Source organism: Meles meles, chromosome 5 (genome assembly GCF_922984935.1).
Source record: "Meles meles chromosome 5, mMelMel3.1 paternal haplotype, whole genome shotgun sequence".
NCBI lineage: Eukaryota > Metazoa > Chordata > Mammalia > Carnivora > Mustelidae > Meles > Meles meles.
The window spans coordinates 28,752,487-28,774,795 of record NC_060070.1 but is presented as its reverse complement, the minus strand read 5'-3'; positions in this window follow the sequence as shown (position 1 = coordinate 28,774,795).

Below are 22,309 nucleotides of genomic sequence, written 5' to 3'. Positions count from 1 at the left end.
ATAGGGGAATTATTTTGTTGTGACATAGGAAACCAGTGAAATTCCAAATTATTAGAATTGAAGCTAGACATAAATGCTATCCTAAGATGATACTGGCACCACTTTCTATTTTTGGAAAGAATATCTTAAATTATGATGGCACAAATGTGTTTTTCCTCAAAAGACAGGATGATATAGGAGAAGTGAAGGCTAAGTTTGGACTGAGTACTAAAGGTCTTCAAGGGTCATGAGAATATTGACATAATCTATATATGTCATGATAATACGCTAAGGTCTAAAACAATCGCCTACAGTCGTTAAGCATCTGCCTTCGGCTCAGGTCATGATCCTGAGGTACTGGGGTCAAGCCCCACATTGGGCTCCCTGCTCAGTGGGAAGCCTGCTTCTCTCTCTCTCACACCCCCTACTTGTATTCCGTCTCTCTCTCTCTCTGTGTGTTTGTCAAATAAATAAATAAATAAAATCTTTAAAAAAGAAGAAGAAGAAGAAGAAGAAGAAGAAGAAGCAGACTCCTAGGTTCTTCCCCAGACATACTAAGTCAGATATTCTAGAACAGGGACCCAGGAGTCGACATTTAAAAAATAAATAAATAAAAAATTAAAAATGAAAAAATCTGCTATAATAGATTAATAATAAGAGAATCAAAGAGAAAAAGCTCTTCAGAGGTAGAATGTTAATTCTTTTTCCTCATTTCCTCTTTCCTCAGTGGCAAGTGAAAGTGTTTTCACCTTAACTAGAAATCCATGTAAATATACCAGTGGGATATTTTAAGTGTAGCTATGTACTGATCTCTTTTCTAAGGAACACTTTTAGCAGGATATACCTATGCTGGTTTTATTTCTGTTTGTGGGGGTTTTTTTGGTTTTTTGTTTTTTTTTTTTTTGGTAAATAGACCTGTTCTTGTAGGTTTACATACTTCAGATATGCTGAAGAATGCAGGATTTTTAGTTATAGCTAGTGAAATAGACCCCAAAACTACACAAGTAGATTGATCTGCATCCACCTTTTGCTCTTACCATTCTGAACCCAAAACATGTCCTGGTGAAAAAGAATAGGAAATTTAGGCAGCTGTGTATGATAGATGTAGGGCATTCTACATATGGGGGTGAACATTGAGAATATTATGGTGACTGCTTCTCTCTTGGAGTCTTGGCTGATCACTAGTAAAACCTGATGCCAGGTAATATTTCTACTATGTATTTATCCATGTTATCATGCAGATCTTTGAGTTTGCTCAGGATCACATTTAAAATTTGGGTGGTTAGCTTTAAAAAGGCAGAATCACAACAGTGGACTTAGCAATTGTTACAGATATTCAAAATTAAATTTTATTTTGAAAAACTATAAAATGCTACATGCTCAAATACCCTGGAGATTTGGAATGGATACTGGCATGCTAAAATCTCAAAGAGGCACTGTGTGGATATCAGAGGACAGAGAGATTATAATTCCTCTTAAAACAGTGCAGGTCAAACTTACTTGACTGAAGAAAAATTCATTGGTACAAATATGGGAAAAATTTAAAATAAGGAAGAAAAATCATGATGGTCTCAACAAACTGAGAAAAAGTGATAAAACTCAATATATACTCATGACAAAAATCTTACTCAGTTATGGAAATCACTTAACATAATAAAATATATTGAGAAAATATAATAAAAATCATACTTAATGGTGGAATGTTAAAATATTTCTTTATTAAAAAAAATCAACACAAATGTCCATTATCATGAATTTTACTAGAGTTCCTAGCCCGAAAACTAATGCAATAAAAGTAATAAAAACCCTAAGTACTGGAGAAAAGTGAAAAAGCACTATTATACACAAATTGCATGATTACATATGTAGAAAATTTTTTCAATTACACAAAAATATTAGAAATAATCAGAGAAAATTAGTTATTTTGATGGGAACAAGGTCAATATAGAAAGTTAATTGTAGATCTATATGTCAGCAACAAATAGAAAAATAATTTTTTACACATATTCCATTTACAACAGCAAATATATGGGACATCAAGTTATAAAAAGCTTTAGAAATGGCTTTCCATTGAAAACAATAAAATGGGATTAAGTAAAAATAAAGAAAGCCTAAATGCACAAAAGGATTTATGGTAATCAGTAATTAGAAAATCAAATATTGTAAAGATGCTACATTTCCTCAAATGTTTCTATGCATTCAATGCAGTCCTCAATCAAAATCGCAATGGTAATTTTATGGAAATTTATGAATTAATTTTAAAATATGTCTGTAGAGGGGCACCTGGGTGGCTCAGTGGGTTAAGCCTCTGCCTTCGGCTCAGGTCATGATCTCAGTGTCCTGGGATTCAGCCCCACATCGGGCTCTCTCCTCAGCATGGAGTCTGCTTCCACCCCTCTCTCTCTCTGCCTGACTACTTGTAATCTCTATCTGTCAAATAAATAAATAAAATCTTTAAAAATAAAATAAAATATGTCTGTAGGGGTGCTTGGATGGCTCAGTTGTTAAGCATCCAAATCTTGGATTTAACTCAGGTCAAGATCTCAGTGTTTTGAGAGACCCAAGAAGAGATCCAAGCTCAGTATGGACTCTGCTTGTCCCTCTCCCTCCCCCTCTTTTACAATACTTAAAGATGGGGGCACCTGGGTGGCTCAGTGGGTTAAAGTGTCTGCCTTCAGCTCAGGTCATGATCTCAGGGTCCTGGGATCGAGCCCCACATTGGGCTCTCTGCTCCGTGGGCAGCCTGCTTCCTCCTCTCTCTCTGCCTGCCTCTCTGCCTGCCTCTCTGCCTAGTTGTGATTTCTCTCTGTCAAATAAATAAAATATAAAAAAATAATACTTAAAGATGGACACCAAATGGAGGAGCTGTTAACTGCCTTGGCAGAACAGCAGCAGTATAAGTATAACTGGTTACAGATGGAGGTACCTATGAAAGGCAATCCATTTATTCTCCAGAAACTAGTCTCTGTTCAAGTGTTGGAAGGCTAGGTACCCTAAGCAGCAGACTATGGCATAATTATAAAACAGAAAAGTTTTTAGAATCACAGAACCCCATTTTCACCCTTGTAGGAGTTGACGGACTTACTCTCTGGGATAGGTGACACCAGACACAGCTGAGAATAGGATAAGGTACTGTTCTGAAAAAGGTAGGATTCACTGGAAAAGCTTATTCAGAATTATACCTTCCTGCACCACTGAAAACCAACAGACACAGCACTCTCTGATAGGCAGAAGTCTTAAAATGATCCCCAGTGACACACACCCATATGTAATCTCTTTCCCTCCAGTAGGAACAGACCCATGAATATGATATCACTTACATGACTACCTTACGAAGGTGAAAGTAATTTTGCAGATGTAAATAAGGTCCCTAATCAGCAATATGGAATTAATCAAAGGGGGATTATCCAGGATAGGCCTGAGTTTATCAGATGAAATTTTTAGAAGGGGGCTTAGTCCTTCCCTGAAGTTCTGAGATTCTCCCCTACTGGCTTTGAAGCAAACAGCCTTAGTATGAGTAGCCCATGGGAAAAAGCAGTCCACAGGAGCAGAGAGCCTCAGATCTCCCACTACAAGGGAATGAATTCTGCCAGCCATCTGAGAAGCTGGAAGAGAATTTCAAACTCCATATGAGAACTCAACCTTATCAATATCTTGAATGGAACCCTGACGACCATGGATAGAAGATCCAGCATAACCATCTCCCAAATTCCTGAGCACAGAAACTGAGATGATAATATATTTTGTTTAAATTGCTAAAGGTGTGACAAATGGAAAAAAATAAACTTTCTTAAGCAGGAAACTGAAGAAATCATTTCTAGAAGAAGAAAAGTGTCCAGGAAAATCAAGGCAATACTAAACTTTGAAAGTCCACAAAGAAACAGCTGCCTCACTGAATAACTGACCCATAGCAATGCCCAACAGTTGGCATCCTGTCTATGTGCACAAAGCATTCAGTTTTCTAACATCTCATTCCATAATATACATGCACAGACAATGAAAACAATCAAGCTATACTGGACCTGGAGGATCCAGTCTGCAAGCTAAGTTCTAAGGAAAAAAGGAATGCCCTTTAATTTGTGAAAAATTAAACTGCAAATACAAGAGTGGGACGATTAACAATAATTTTTTTAAAAGTAGTAACAATTAAATACAATTGAAAGCAAATTCCAGAGGAAGATAAAACAACTGACATACTAGTTAGCTAAACAAATTGGCTGAACATATTACAGGGTAGGAGAATTGTAATTTTGGTAGACTAATTGGCTCTGCTTTGAGCCCTATCTATATTAGTGTAATAATAGAACACTGAGTATTGATTAATACAAATTAGCTTTATAGGAACATATTCAGAGGACTAGACACTCATTTACTCTAATAAAATTTGTTATATTATGTCAAAACTCAATAAATCAAGAGCTCTCAAGGGAAGCATACTATTTAGAGTAGCGAAGATGTAACACAAGAAATGTTAAAAGTTTGTACAGGGCTATGCTGAACACCCATTGTAGAGTTGGGAAGGGAAAAAGTAAGGCACTGCTGCTATTATTAAAGTATTTTTAGCATGATTAGTTTCTGAAAATATGTCTAAATAGCACATATCTGATGTGCTTGATGAAAATAAAAAAATAAAATAAAAATAAAAAATAAATGAAAAATAAAAAATATCTAATCATATGGGTGTGACCTCTTTGTCTGAAGTAAATTATGTGCTTTCCTCAATGTTACTACTCATTAGAGAACACCAAGTGGTCCCTGAAGGGCTGAAAGAGTTAATGTACCCCTAAGTATCTGAAGACAAGGAAAGACAGTCACTAGGGAGCCACTGGGCCATTAGGCAGAAGGAAAGATTACCAAGTAAATAGCCTAAAAATTAAAAGGAGAAAAAGAGGAAGAATGTTTATGTGTTCTTGGTGAGATTAATAAAATTACATGATGGACTGTACTGGTAACTATACCTGTTAGATATTAAAAATCTTATTTGGAATTCTGATTTCTACCACAAAGACAGAGAGATGTAGGATGTCTAGCCAAAATAGCACTAGGATTTTCCTGAGCTTTTAAGTAGCATTTTCTTATCTCTTTTGAAACTTGCAAGAAGTTATAAGGTAAAGACATTTGTCAGTGGGCCAAAACTAGAATGAAAAACAAAGAAAATCATGGATAGGAGAAGATATATTCAATTATTGTTTGTTTTATATAATAATAAGCATTAAAAGTTAAACTTAAAACTTAGGGGCAACTGGGTGGCTCAGTAGGTTAAGGCTTTGCCTTCCGCTCAAGTCATGGTCTCAGGGTCCTGGGATCGAGTCCCGCATCTGGCTCTGCTCAGCAGGGAGCCTGATCCTCCCCCCCTACCCCCGCCTGCCTCTCTGCCTACTTGTGATCTCTCTCACTCTCTGTCAAATAAATAAATAAAATCTTTTTTAAAAAAAGTTAAAATTTAGACAATCTCATTAAGTTGATTTATTTAAAGATACTGGGAACTACATTTAAAATCAATGGCATTTCAAAAAGCAAAATATATATACTTTTTTATTATCTGAAAGTAATATATAGAAAAGAAAACATAAAATTATGGGACAAATCTGACCTTCTGTTTCCTTGAAATATCAGAAAATTAACTGAAACATTTTAAATACTCCATTTTCTGAAAATATATCATACATAGACTAGGTTTTTATTTTGTCCCTTTGTCTAATTTACTTTAAGACTTTAAAGTCATATGATCTTTCTCATTTAAAATATTCATCTGCTAAGAAAACAGGAGAGAGACAAACTAGTTTTAACAATAAGGTCTTAATACTGTGAGTCTTCCTAGATGGAATGAGGTAGAACGGAGGCGGTGATGGCATTGCTCAAATAGGGGAGGTCTGCACCTCCCAGCCTGCTCAACTTTGGAATCATAGTTTACTAGATAAAAATGTACATACTAGACAAGGCTAATGGATTAGATTTTTAGATAACACAGCTGATTTCTTGCTAAAATATTCAAGATAATATATAAATATATATATGTATAAATATATAATAATAAATTTAATGAACTTTAGCTAAGAGTGATATTTTCTTTTTTCTAATGTGATACTTTATTTGCTTGCATAAACATGGAAGCTACTAAAAATATAGTTAAAAAACCATTAACTTAGCATAACATTAATAATATTAGTTAATATAAATAATTAAATAACAGAAATGGTGCCTCACAGATGCAGGTCACAGTATCTGCTATGGACTAAATGTTTGCATCCCCCCTACCCAATTCGTATGTTGAATCCCTAATCCCCAGTGTGATTTTATTTAGAGGCCATAATGCCTTTGGAAGATAATTAGAGTTAAATTAGGTCATGTGGCTAGGGCCTTCATGATGTGATTGATGTCCTTATAAAAAGAAAAAAGAGACACAGGATCTCTCTCTCTCTCTCTCTCTTTCTCTCTCCATAAGCATGTACAAAAAAAAAAAAAAAAAAAAAAAAGGTTTTGTGAGTACACAGCAAGAAGGCAGCTATCTACAAGCCAGGAAAGGGGCTCTCCCAGACACAAATCAGATGGTAACTTATTCTTGGATTTCCCAACCTCCAGATCTGTGAGAAATAATTTCTGTTATTTAAGCCACTAGGTCTATGGTATTTTCTTATAGCATCTGAAGCTAAGACAGCATCCTACATGATTACTTAATTTAAGGTCCAACTCAGGCTTTGAACATCCTAGAAAATAGCATAATGATTCAGTTTAATAAACTGTATTTTCGGTTGTCAAAGAAAAATTGCACCAGCTGCGGTTAAACAGGCAAGGAAGACTTTATTCAGAATTATTGCAATAGGAAGAGACATTGAGCTCAACTCTCATAGACTAGGTTTCTTTGCAGGTGGATTTTAGGTGTTGGGTTAAGACAGTGGACAAGTACTAGAGATGTCAATGAGGAGGTTTGTTAATGTGATTTGACCATCTATATATACTGACACTCAATGAAATTAGGTTCCTACCCTCCTCACAGACTGAGAGAAAAGGTCAGAAAAACAGTTTTGAAAATAGAACTACCCTATGACCCAGCAATTGCACTACTGGGTATTTAACCTAAAGATACAAACATAGTGATCCGAAGGGGCACGTGTACCCGAATGTTTATAGCAGCAATGTCTACAATAGCCAGACTATGGAAAGAACCTAGATGTCCATCAACAGATGAATGGATCAAGAAGATGTGGTATATATACACAATGGAATACTATGCAGCCATCAAAAGAAATGAAATCATGCCATTTGCGACGACGTGGATGGAACTAGAGTGTATCATGCTTAGTGAAATAAGTCAATCGGAGAAAGACAACTATCATATGATCTCCCTGATATGAGGACATGGAGAAGCAACATGGGGGGTTAGGGGGATAGGAGAAGAATAAATGAAACAAGATGGGATTGGGAAGGAGACAAACCATAAATGACTCTTAATCTCACAAATAAACTGGGGGTTGCTGGGGGGAGGTGGGATTGGGAGAGGGGGAGCGGGCTATGGACATTGGGGAGGGGAGGCGAACCATAAGAGACTATGGACTCTGAAAAACAACCTGAGGGTTTTGAAGGGTCAGGGGTGGGAGGTTGGGGCAACCTGAGGGTTTTGAAGGGTCAGGGGTGGGAGGTTGGGGGAACAGGTGGTGGGTAATGGGGAGGGCACGTTTTGCATGGAGCACTGGGTGTTGTGCAAAAAGAATGAATAATGTTACACTGAAAAAATAAATAAAATGGAAAAAAAAAAAAAAGAAAAACAGTTTTCTAAAGTAAATGCTTTTTTAAAAAGGGAGGTCAGGAGACTATAGTGAAAAAATCCTGTCAAAAATTTAGTCAAACTTAGGGGAACTTTAAGCCTATCTTGGTCACTGTGAACAATATTAATATAATTATTTTTTTTAAGATTTTATTCATTTATTTGGCAGAGAGAGATCACAAGTAGGCAGAGAGGCAGGCAGAGAGAGAGAGAGAGAGAGAGAGAGAGAAAAGGAAGCAGGCTCCCTGCTGAGCAGAGAGCCCCGATGCGGGACTCGATCCCAGGACCCTGAGATCATGACCTGAGCCGAAGGCAGCAGCTTAACCCACTGAGACACCAAGGCGCCCCAACATAATTATTCTTAATGTAAAAGAAAGTTTATAGCAGTATCCATTTCTTTTTCTTTCTTCCTTCCTTCCTTCATCCCTCCTCCCTCTCTCTCTTCCGCCTGTTCTCTCTCCCTCTCTCTCTCTTCCTCTCCTCTCCTCTCTGTCTCTCTTTCTCTTTCTTTCCATCTTTCTTTCCAGAGGAAGAGAGAAGGTTGGGGTGGAGGGAGAGGGAGAGAGAGAATCTTAAGCAGATCATGACCTGAATCGAAATCAAGAGTGTCAATCACCAACTGAGCCACCTGGGAGCCCCAGCAATATCCATTCCTTAAAAAAAAACAAAACAAACAAAAAACCTCATGTTGATTTCAATAAGGAATCAATGTCACCTACAAAAATGATATATTTAATTTTATGTCAAATTTTATGTGAGTAAGAAAATAATTAATTAATACAACCTTTATCCTACAATATTGAACTTGTACAGTCTTTAGTAGGAGAATTATAAATTTCCAAAAACAGATTAAAAATTACTAGTTAGAAAGAAATGGAATATACTTTTGATTTGATGAATCAATCACTGAAACAATAAAAGAATAATGCCATGGAATCATTGTAGCTCAGTCTCCATCTCTAAGCCATGTTAATATAAGGAAAGATCCAAAGATTCCAGTTTCCTATATATCATCTGTAAATTGGAGTCTTATCTTAATCTATCTAATGTATCTTAAAATGTCTTAAAATGGTTGATATGTGGGGCTTTCATACTATTTAAAACTAAATATTCTGGTCTGTTATCCTAACTTTAGCAGAGCACAGGTAATATCCTAAGCAATTTTGTATATGCAGTTACTGTTTTGCTCTTCATAGTAACATTTAAGGTGAACAGGGCATGTATCACTGTACGCATTTTACATCACCCATATAGGATTCAGAAGAATAAAAGATTACTTTTAGTGATTTACTAACCTTGAAAAGGCTGGATAAGAAAAAATGAAACTACAGTACCTAAAACAAAACCTACTCACAGAAATAAAGAAAGGTGATGGATATAAAAGTCTCATTTCTGTAAGACTCAATAAATAGCCCTTTATCTCATGTTTCATTGCTTGCTTTTTAAAGAATACTTTAATCATCTAAAAACTGAGGACAGACAAGAGATAACTGAATAAGGCAATGTTTGTAAATGTTTTCATGTGTATTAGAAATGTTCTGCAACCAAGAGACTAACCAACTTGTCCTAGTCCACCACTGCATAGCTCAATAGGCAGAATATTTATATCAAATAATGTGAAAATAAAGCAGTAGATATAAAATAAGCACAGAACACTCAATGACCTACAATTATAAATAAAAATAAGAATTTCTAATTGTAAGTGATTAGGAAATTATTAAAGTTATTAGCAAAGGATTCAGATCATTAGGGTAAGTTAGATTTCACTAGGCAGACATGAATCAACAGCATTTCATGTGCCATAGTATGGATACAGACACAGGAAAAATGAAGGTTTATTGGAGAAGATGAAAATTAGACAAGGATATCATGTAAACTTGAATATGTGGATAAAATTATTAGAATCAAATACAAGCTTAGTAAAGTAGGGGAGAAACACATACACACCACCATGTACTTATATACATCTGCAATGTAGAAGATGCCATAATAACTAAATATAGTTGACTAGATTTACAGAATAGGGAAAAAGGAAAATAACACCTAATTGAAAGTAGGTATTTTGAGGAAGATACAGAAAATATAGTAAAAGAAAAAAAAAACTTAGATTCTGAACTAAAGTAAGATTAAGTAAACCACGGATTTAAACTTGGTCAAATACAAATGGTCTTTGTTCCAGAATCCAAACTAGAACTTAAAAAATTACTTATTCACATTTATTTTCATCAATATATATTTTAAAACTTTTACATTTATGTCATACATCTTATGAGTCATACAAATTTATCTTAAGTTCCTTGTTGAAACTAATTATAATATGCAGGGGGGGAAATCCATTCCAAAATCCACTGACTTCTGAAATTCACCAAAATAAAAATCTACTTTACAAAGCTAAAGGCAAAGATTTCCTACAAATTTAATATATTATTAAAATAGGCAGTAACTAAAAATATGAAATAGTCTTCCTTCTAAAATTGACTATGGTGTAGCTGTTTGATTTTGAATGACTCATTTGCTTTTTGTTAAAGAGTTGAAAAGATAGCACAGAGAATTTCCATACACTTTTGCCCATCTCTCACTAACATTAACATCTTAAATTATGATAAAAAAATTATCAAACCAAAAAAAATTGGCAGAATACTACTACATTACAGACTTTATTCTAATTTCAGGGTTCTTTTTTTAGCTAAAATCCTATATTCTGCTTATATAATTATGACATGAAAGGGATTTTTATTTGCTTTGTTTCATTTTACTTTTCAGCACTTTAGAGATATCTCCATCATATTCTGGCTTGTATGGTTTATGACAAGAAGTCTTCTGTAATTCCTATCTTTGTTCCTGTTTGTAATGTGTCTTTCTGTCTTCAAGATTTTCTCTTTGCCTTTCCTCTCAAAAATTTCTATGCAATATACCTAGGTTTCTATTCGTTTATTTGTTTCATTGGGTTATTTATTCTAGTTGGTGCTCTCTATTTTAATTTGATTTATGCTTTGGGAGTTATAATTAGATTTAGAAAATTCTTGGCCATTATTTCTGCTAAGATTTCATCTGCCCTCTCTTTTACTTCTTTTTCTGGATTCTAATTATACATTTCTTGACATATGATAGTCTTGGGTGCACTGTTTTTTAACTTTTTCTCTCTCTGTTTAAAGTTCCCTAATTTCTACTGGCCTATCTTTAAGTTCACTAATTCATTCTTCAGTTGTATTTAATCTATTGATGAGCAAACCCACCTAAAGTATTCTTTTTCTCTATTACTGATTATTCATTTGTGGTCTTTCCATTTCATTCTTTTTTTTTTTAAAGATTTTACTTATTTATTTGACAGAGAGAGATCACAAGTAGGCAGAGAGGCAGGCAGAGAGAGTGAGAGGGAAGCAGGCTCCCTGCCGAGCAGAGAGCCCGATGCGGGACTCGATCCCAGGACCCCGAGATCATGACCTGAGCCGAAGGCAGCGGCCTAAACCACCGAGCCACCCAGGCGCCCCTCCATTTCATTCTTTTCTACAATTTCCAACTCTCTGCTGAAATTACTCACATAATCTTTCATACTGTTCATCATATTCTTTAGAATCTCTAATATTTTAAACATTTAATTTTCTGTCAGTTCCAATAGATGTGTCATGTCTGTCTGGCTCTGATAACTAGTTTGTCTCTTGAAAATGTGTTGTTTTCTCTTACCTTTTTGTGTGCCTTATAATTCTGTTGTTGTTGAAAACTAGATACATTGGGTGGAATGGTCAAAGCTTTGGTATCTAGTGTTTAGCCTGGAAATGTGAACATCTTTCCCTCTGCTATGTCTTTAGTACAAGGATTTGTGTTCATATAGTTAGGAGTTGAGCTGCATTTCAGGATTATTTAATATGGTAATGCTCAGTCAGTCCACCACTGGTTTCTAATGCTTCTAGCAATACACTACATCATGTTAGGGGCTGGTGCTGTGCAGGTTTTTGTTTGTTTTTATTGTTGTTTTCATCCCTTTGATGTTCACTTTAGGTCTTTCCTTTACATTGTCTCTCAGATAGGTTTTCCTTACATTCTCTTATGCCTTCTCTGTACTTCTCTCAATATTATTTTGCTGTTATTTGTTACTCAAACTTGTTAGTCTAAGGGATAAGGGTAAAACATTACAGATATCTTCTCTGTTGTTACTATTTATTAGGGCTAAATCTTTGGAAGTTACCATGTTCCTAGCCTCCCAGGGTAGCTTCCTCAGGATGCCTGTCCCTTCCTGATACAGCTCTAGGTCTAGCACATGTTCCTGCCCTACCTTAGGTACAGGGTTATTTTCTGTTTTCTTTTCATGTTCCAGTAGGTTTTCACCAGTAAGGGTGACGGTGTCATTTTGTCATTCCTCAAGAGATCAAGATTTGTTCCACAAGTAAGACAAGAGAGAAGTATGAGAAGTATCCCAGTGGAGTTTCATGCCCCTCCCCCTGTGGCTGCATTCCTACTCCCTTAAATCTACACCGCGCATAAACATTTACTTAATAACATTCTCCAGAGAGCACAGCATCCTATTTCTGCAGCACCCTGGTCTTCACAAATTCTTGTAGTGCACAACTGACCTACACTAATTCATCAACCATTCTTTCTCAGTTTTCCTACCAGCCTCTGATTTATTTATTTGACAGAGAGAGATCACAAGTAGGCAGAGACCTACTTGCTGGGACCCCAGATAAGGTTGTGCTTGCTTCTCTTCTACATGGGCATAAGTTTCTCTTTAGGAGTCAGGCCAATTGGTTACCCTGCCACTTCTGCTTCTGATTCCAGAAACTTCTTGAATTTATAATTTATCTAGTGTTTCTTATTCCTTGTAAGAAGCAGAGAAACACAAATTCACTAGTTCAAAGAACTGAGGATAGTAAAGCATAAATAATCAAGGCAGAAGTCTGGTCCCAAAAGATTGCACTAACTAGTAAGGAATTAATTTTAGCATACTTACAAAATACATATGATAAGGTTGAAAAATTTTTTGTTTTTTAACAATGTTTAAATGAATATCTCCAGGAAATTAATCATTATAATAGTTATAATTAACAGATAAACTAAGTGACTTTTAGTCAAACTAAACTATCATTTTATTTATGCATCTTTGTGTTTAGAGATTTTTGACATATGCTTTATGGTACATTAAATCACATCTTTATTTGACATATAACTGACTATATTGCCACAACTTAAGAGTTCTGGAAATACTTGAGAAATTAAAATCAAATCAAGACTAGTGAAATAAAAAGGAAATATTCCAGGTCCAATAGAAAGGAATTTGCTTGTCTGCTTATTTTAATTACATTAATTCATTAATAAGAATAATTTGATTGTCAAAAAGATATAAAATATTTACATCTGCTTTATCTTTAAGCATTACACATGAGTATCTTTAGTGGATATGCTTCCCTCATTTTTTTCTTCAAACTTGGATTGGAAGAGATTTTATAAAGAAAAGGGAAGTTCAGAATTTTGACCCCACCATAGTCACATAGCTCTACATGACTAGTAATCTTTTTCTTCAATCTATAATGTTATGTCAGTTGTAGACAAATGCAAATGTCATTATTTATGTCATTATATATGTCATTATAACAAAGTCTCTGAAACTATGTGGTTTCTAATGCACATTAATGAAAGACTTTTATGTAAATATAAACGGGTTTTTCACTTATGATGATTACCTATAAAACAGGATTTAACTGAATTTTCTAGCTACATTCCAACTGTCTCATTGATGAAATAATAATATCAAAAAATAAAACTAGAATAAAAATATAATATGTGGCATTGAAAGACAATATCATCTTTCTTGATTTTGTATTAGATAAATTGAGAACTATTCTGTATGACTTCCACTTAATTTTAGAACATTTTTGGGCTTAGAACTTAAATTCAATTCAAAAACTCTAATGCTGTCTTAGCATTTAAACATGACACAAATACATCATAATAAAAAGAACATAAATTAAAAGTTATTATTAACTGGGTTTCAAAATATACATGATTTTATATCCTGACACTTTACTGAATTCCTGTACAAGTTCTAGCAGTTTTGGAGTGGAGTCTTTTGGGTTTTCCACATATAGTATCATATCATCTGCGAAGAGTGATAGTTTGACTTCTTCTTTACCAATTTGGATGCCTTTAATTTCTTTTTGTTGTCTGATTGCTGAGGCTAGGACTTCTAATACTATGTTGAATAGCAGTGGTGATAATGGACATCCCTGCCGTGTTCCTGACCTTAATGGAAAAGCTTTCAGTTTTTCTCCATTGAGAATGATATTTGCGGTGGGTTTTTCATAGATGGCTTTGATAATATTGAGGTATGTGCCCTCTATCCCTACACTTTGAAGAGTTTTGATCAGGAAGGGATGCTGTACTTTGTCAAATGCTTTTTCAGCATCTATTGAGAGTATCATATGGTTCTTGTTCTTTCTTTTATTAATGTGTTCTATCACATTGATTGATTTGCGGATGTTGAACCAACCCTGCAGCCCTGGAATAAATCCCACTTGATCGTGGTGAATAATCCTTTTAATGTACTGTTGAATCCTATTGGCTAGTATTTTGGCGAGAATTTTTGCGTCTGTGTTCATCAAGGATATTGGTCTGTAGTTCTCTTTTTTGGTGGGATCCTTGTCTGGTTTTGGGATCAAGGTGATGCTGGCCTCATAGAATGAGTTTGGAAGTTTTCCTTCCATTTCTATTTTTTGGAACAGTTTCAGGAGAATAGGAATGAGTTCTTCTTTAAATGTTTGGTAGAATTCCCCTGGGAAGCCATCTGGCCCTGGGCTTTTGTTTGTTTGGAGATTTTTGATGACTGTTTCAATCTCCTTACTGGTAATCAGTTGCATTTCTGTACACCAACAACAAGACTGAAGAAAGAGAAATTAAGGAGTCAATCCCATTCACAATTGTACCCAAAACTATAAGATACCTAGGAATAAACCTAACCAAAGAGACTAAGAATCTATACACAGAAAATTATAAAGTACTCATGAAAAAAATTGAGGAAGACACAAAAAAATGGAAAAATGTTCCATGCTCCTGGATTGGAAGAATAAATATTGTGAAAATGTCTATGCTACCTAAAGCAATCTACACATTTAATGCAATCCCTATCAAAATACCATCCATTTTTTTCAAAGAAATGGAACAAATAATCCTAAAATTTATATGGAACCAGAAAAGACCTCGAATAGCCAAAGGAATATTGAAGAACAAAGCCAAAGTTGGTGGCATCACAATTCCGGACTTCAAGCTCTATTACAAAGCTGTCATCATCAAGACAGCATGGTACTGGCACAAAAACAGACACATAGATCAGTGGAACAGAATAGAGAGCCCAGAAATCGACCCTCAACTCTATGGCCAACTCATCTTCGACAAAGCAGGAAAGAATGTCCAATGGAAAAAAGACAGCCTCTTCAATAAATGGTGCTGGGAAAATTGGACAGCCACATGCAGAAAAATGAAATTGGACCACTTCCTTACACCACACACGAAAATAGACTCCAAATGGATGAAGGACCTCAATGTGAGAAAGGAATCCATCCAAATCCTTGAGGAGAATGCAGGCAGCAACCTCTTCGACCTCAGCCGTAGCAACATCTTCCTAGGAACAACGGCAAAGGCAAGGGAAGCAAGGGCAAAAATGAACTATTGGGATTTCATCAAGATCAAAAGCTTTTGCACAGCAAAGGAAACAGTTAACAAAACCAAAAGACAGCTGACAGAATGGGAGAAGATATTTGCAAACGACATATCAGATAAAGGGCTAGTATCCAAAATCTATAAGGAACTTAGCAAACTCAACACCCAAAGAACAAACAATCCAATCAAGAAATGGGCAGAGGACATGAACAGACATTTCTGCAAAGAAGACATCCAGATGGCCAACAGACACATGAAAAAGTGCTCCACGTCACTCGGCATCAGGGAAATACAAATCAAAACCACAATGAGATATCACCTCACACCAGTCAGAATGGCTAAAATGAACAAGTCAGGAAATGACAGATGCTGGAGAGGATGTGGAGAAAGGGGAACCCTCCTCCGCTGTTGGTGGGAATGCAAGCTGGTGCAACCACTCTGGAAAACAGCATGGAGGTTCCTCAAAATGTTGAAAATAGAACTACCCTATGACCCAGCAATTGCACTACTGGGTATTTACCCTAAAGATACAAACATAGTGATCCGAAGGGGCACGTGTACCCGAATGTTTATAGCAGCAATGTCTACAATAGCCAGACTATGGAAAGAACCTAGATGTCCATCAACAGATGAATGGATCAAGAAGATGTGGTATATATACACAATGGAATACTATGCAGCCATCAAAAGAAATGAAATCATGCCATTTGCGACGACGTGGATGGAACTAGAGCATATCATGCTTAGTGAAATAAGTCAATCGGAGAAAGACAACTATCATATGATCTCCCTGATATGAGGACATGGAGAAGCAACATGGGGGGGTAGGGGGATAGGAGAAGAATCAATGAAACAAGATGGGATTGGGAGGGAGACAAACCATAAATGACTCTTAATCTCACAAAACAAACTGGGGGTTGCTGGGGGGAGGTGGGATTGGGAGAGGGGGAGCGGGCTATGGACATTGGGGAGGGGAGGCGAACCATAAGAGACTATGGACTCTGAAAAACAACCTGAGGGTTTTGAAGGGTCAGGGGTGGGAGGTTGGGGGAACAGGTGGTGGGTAATGGGGAGGGCACGTTTTGCATGGAGCACTGGGTGTTGTGCAAAAAGAATGAATACTGTTACGCTGAAAAAATAAATAAAATGGAAAAAAAAATATACATGATTTCAACCTATTTACATTTAAATAACTTTGAAATTAATTTTACATGATTTTAAAACTTTTTTCCAGAAGTTCAGTTTATACAAAATAAGGTATTGTTATTACATAATCTTCACTATAGACATTTTAGATTACATGTCATAAAGACAAGGAAATTATTTTAATGATTAATGTGTTAGAAGTTCACTGGAAATAAAATTTTAATAAAAACATTGTCCAGCATATACTAAAAAGATCTTTTAATTTGTTATTTATTTGATAATGTAAACCATTCTCACATTCTTAGGCTTATCCCAGGAAAGATTTTCTTTCCTTTGATACATCAGAAGACATGTTTTATTCTTTCTATTGATCACATTTTAGCATTTTAGGAGCTTCAAATAATGCTAAAAAGGGGTGAGAAATGATTCATTTACTCTGAGAAAATCTGAATTAAAAATATATTTTTCAAGTTGGTGCTAATTAAAGAAATTTAAATAAATTTATTTAATTTAAAGAATTAAATTAAAAATTTAAAATTTTTAAAAAAATTTTTCTTTAAAAAATTAAAGAAATTTAATTTAAAGAAATTAAAGAAATGCTTTTATTTGGGTCGTTTTAAGTCCATGCACAGAGTAAATTAAAGAAATAATCCATGATTCTGTAAAATATTAATTATTGCAAACAACCAAACAAGGAAGCTGATACATACACACACACACACACTTATATTCATGAGGAAAATAACACTGATGTTCACTTATGTTCAGAAAAACAATATGTACTTTATTTCAAATATAAATATTTATTGATGATATTATTTGAAATTATTTCCAAATAATGAATACTACTTGAAAATAATAATTAATATTATAAAAATCCTTCAAGGGGACATTCATATTTTAGTGTGAATTGAAACACTCTAAAATTATCAACTATTTTCTGTTAACAAATGAATACTTAACAAATACATATTTCAATAATACATAGTATAACAAACTTTTATCATTTTTCATAGTGCAGGTTGCTATAAACACACACATACATATTAATACACTTTGAGAAAATGTTACCCAATATATTAAAAACTATGGGTCAATGGAGATGCACCAAAATAAGGGGCAGTGATATATTAAAAATGCATTGGCAACTTTTCAATTTAAATATCTGAAAACAATGTAACCATGTTAATAGCATACTTGCCACTTTTGTTCTATACTCAGTTATCTCCCCTCTTCTAACTATATAAATAAAATCATACATGAGCAATCTAATTAGTCAATAATGAAACTCAAATTTTCAAAATAGTTCCATTTATCAATTTTGAGAATTTTCATAAGTCCAATTTAATAATGTCATATGAAGTTTGTAATGCAACTCTCAGTTACATTCTTAAGCTAAAGGAGATCAAATTATGATCTGTGTATAGGATTAAATTATGATCTGTGTATAGGATTATCTTATTCCTTTTATCACTAATTTCATCTTAATTCTTCTATTCCATGTATAATTCCCAGTGTTTTGAGTCTTATTTGGAAGTAATCATCTACAAACCACTTTCCTTACTTCCTATATTTTTAGGCTCCTTCTCTCCACTCCTAATCAATTTATTTTGTTCATAGTAATCTAGAACCTGCATTGTTATTTGTTCCCAACAGTGTCATTCATTCCAAATGATGTTTTCATTGTGAATTTTAATATTTTTTTAAAAGATTATTTATTTATTTATTTGACAGATTGAGAGAGAGAGTGATCGCACGCAGGCAGAAAGGCAGGCAGAGAGCGAGGGAGAAGCAGGCTGCCCGCTGAGCAGAGAGCCTGATGCGGGGCTGGATCCCAGGACCCTGAGACCATGACATGAGCCGAAGGCAGAGGCTTAACCCACTGAGCCACCCAGGTGCCCCTGAATTTTAATATTTTAACTATATTTTCAGGTCATCTTATTCATGAACAATTTTTCTCAAAAATGCTATTTTCAAAATATATTTCATATATATTTAGTAGAGTCAAGATAGTTGTATTTAAGACTAATTACCCCCAAACAGTTATTTATCTTCTCAGTTTGAAACTATATTAAATGCAAAGTGAACCAAAACGGAAGAAATATAAGCACAATGTTCATTCCTGAACAGCATTAATTTTCAAAACTCTCATGTATAGTAGTTCTGAAAATAGGCAGGGAAAAGTAAAACATCCCTGAAGATACATAGATATTAGGTACAAAAGGAAGGGGGACTCAATGAAGGTAAATGTCTTAGGTGTAGCAATGAATGGGGGGCCACAAGGTCTGGTGACAGAAGCACTCATGAAAATAATTCCGTTTAGTTAAGCAGAGTTAAATACAGAGAGAAGCCACTGCAATGCACAGCAATATGGCTCTAGTAAAGCAATAAAGTTTACAATGGAGTAGGGAGCCATGAAGCCTAGAAGAATGTATGTATCCTTCATCCACAGAAGATCTCTGCAAATAGCAGGGATAATCCAACTGATTCCATGATTGGTAATAAATATGAATCTGATTCAGCATACACAAAATGAAAGGAGAAAAACAGAAATTGATATAATTATTTATCTATTTTCCGGTGCAAAGAAAAAGACAAATTAGTAATATAAGTAAGATATAATGTGACAAAATTAGGTAAGATATAATGTGACAAAATCATGGGAAGAAATATGAGCTATTGAAACTTAAAAAAATATTAGAAATAAAAGATTAAAAATTAACACAAAAGAAAATAACCATTGAGTAAAATACACAAGTGACACAGACATATGAATGAGAAAGACTAACAAAAACAAAATTAAAGATATCTCAAATAAAGATTAGTAAGAGTGGGCAAAAACATATTAAAAAAACCATAAATTTTGGATTTCCCAAATATGGAATATATAATAATGGAAAAAATATTTATATGTACGACTTAACTGATATTTTTTTCTGAAATAAAGAAGCTAATGCATATTGTAAAAGAATGCAGCACATGCCAAAGAAAAGATATAGTTCACATCCAAATTTATCCCGATGCAGTTACCACACTATAAGAGTATTAGAAATATATAAAAATGCATGAAAAAATTATGAAAATAGAATCTTTGGAGTAACCAAAACCAAAAAAGTCACCTATGACTGTAAAACATCCAGGGTGGCCTCAGACTTTTCCAAAGAAATACTCAGTGTTAGACTAAAAAAAGAGAATAAAAATATCTGTAATCAAGATAAGAAAATAAAAAAACATTTTTAATCTATATAAGCTATCACACAATCACAAAGGCTACAGTGCAAATATTTCTGAATATACAAGAACCTAGATAATATTGTTGATGAGGAATCTTCCAGGATCAAAGAACCAGTAAAGAGTATTCTACATATTTATTTGATAAATTATAGCAAAATATCAGATGTATCTTTTTTAAAAATAGATTTTGTCTTTAGAGAAATTGTAGATTCACAGCAAAATTGAGTAGAAAGTACAGAGAGATTTCTTTATACCTACTGGCCTCAGAACAGAACAACCCCTCTTGGTATCAACATCCTTCACCAGAGTAGTCCCTTTATTATGACTGCTGAACCTATGTTGATATATCAATCAAATACATCAACCAAAGCCCATTGTTTATACTAGGGTTTACTCTTCATGTTGTACATTCTATAGGCTTGGATAAATGAAAAATGACATGTATATACCTATATGCTTTCATACAATATAGCTTCACTGCTCTAAAAATCCTTTCTGCTCTACCTGTTCATCATACCCTCCCCACTAATCGATGGGAACTACTAGTCTTTTTATGGTCTTCAGTTTTGCCTTCTCCAGAATGTCATATATTTAGAATATGTATGTAGCCTCTTCAGATCAGCTTCTTTCACTTAGTAATACACTTCTAAAGATCTCCATATCTTTTCATAGTTTGATAGTTAATTTTTTTCTTTTTATTCCCATTTTTTAAAATTTAAATGCAATTAATTAACATAAAATGTATTATTGGTTTCAGAGATAGAGGTCAGTGATTCATCAGTCTTATATAACACCCAATGCTCATTACATCATGTGCCCTCCTTAATGTCCATCACCCAGTTAACACATCCACCCCACACCCCTCCCCTTCAACCCTCAGTTTGTTTCCTATGATTAAGAGTCTCTTATGGTTTGTCTCCCTCCCTGGTTTCATCTTGTTTTATTTTTCCCTCCCTTCCCCTATGATCCTCTATTTTGTTTCTTATATTCCATACATGAGTGAGATCATATGGTAATTGTCTTTCTCTGATTGACTTATTTCACTTAGCATAGTAGTTGCAACAATGAGCTCATTTTTTTTAAATGATGAATAATATTCCATTGTATTCCATTGTCTGGATGAACCACATTTTATTTATCCAATAACTTACTGAAGGACAACTTTGGTTGTTTGAAGTTTTAGCAAATACAAATAAAGCCACTGTAAACATCTGTGTGCATGTTTTTGTGTGTGGACACAACTTTTCAACTTGTTTGGGTGAATACCAAAGAATGCATTTGCTGGATCATATAGCAAGAGTATGCTTAGTTTTGTAAGAAACCACTAAACTGTTTCCCGAATTAGCTGAGTCATTTTACATTTCCAATGTAAATTGGATGAGAATTCAATGAATGAGAATTCCTGTTTTTCCATAGTCTCACCAACATTTGGTGTTGTCAATGTTCCAGATTCTGGCCATTCTAATAGGTGTGTAACCATATCTTATTCTTGTTGTAATTTGCAATTCCCTATTGGCAAATGATGTTGAGTGTCTTTTTATATTTGCCTTCTCTATATTTTCTTTGGCCATATGTTCAGGTCTTTGTCCATTTTTTAAACAGGTTCTCTGTTTTCTTATTGTTGAGTTTTATAGGGTTTGTTTGTTTTTTGTATATATTGGATATTGGTCTTTTTATCAGACATGTCTTTTGTAAATATTTTCTTCCAGCCTGTTGCTTCTCTTCCTACTCTTTTGATAGTGTCTTTCACAGAGAAGTTTTTCATTTCAGTGTATCTCTTTTATGAATCATGCCTTTGGGGCTATATCTAAAAAGTCATCAGCATACCCAAGGTCATCTAGATTTTTCTCTTACATTATCTTCTACGATAATCTCCCATTTTACTGTATTATGCACAACATATTTTCACTGAGTATTTTTATCACAAACAAGTACAAGTATTAAAATAAAATAACTCAAATTTTACAATGTTAAAGCTTTATTTAAAAAAACAATTTTACAATCAATATTCTTGACTTGTAACAAGCTTTTATTTAAGCAGAACTGAAATCTATCCCAGGTTGTATTCTAAATGAAGTACAGTTCGGACTTTTACTTAGCTTACAACATGTTTTTTAAGTTTTTATTTTAATTCCAGTTTATTAACATGAAGTGTAATACTAATTTCAGGTGTACAATACAGTGATTCAACACTTCCATACAACACCTGTGCTCATTACAGCAAGTGCACTCCTCAATCCCCATCACCTATGTAACCCCACCCACTTCCCCTCTGGTAACCATCAGTTTCTTATCTAAACTTAAGTCTGTTTCTTGATATACCTATCCCTCTCTCTTTTTTTCCGCTTTGCTCCTTTGTTTCTTAAATTCCACATGAGTGAAATCATATGGTATCTGTCTTTCTCTGACTGATTTATTTCATTTCACATAATACTCTCTAGCTCTATCCACTCTTTGCAAATGGCAAGATTTCATTCTTTTTATGCCTGAGTAATAGTCTACTTTGTGTGCGTGTGTGCGTGTGTGTGTGTGTGT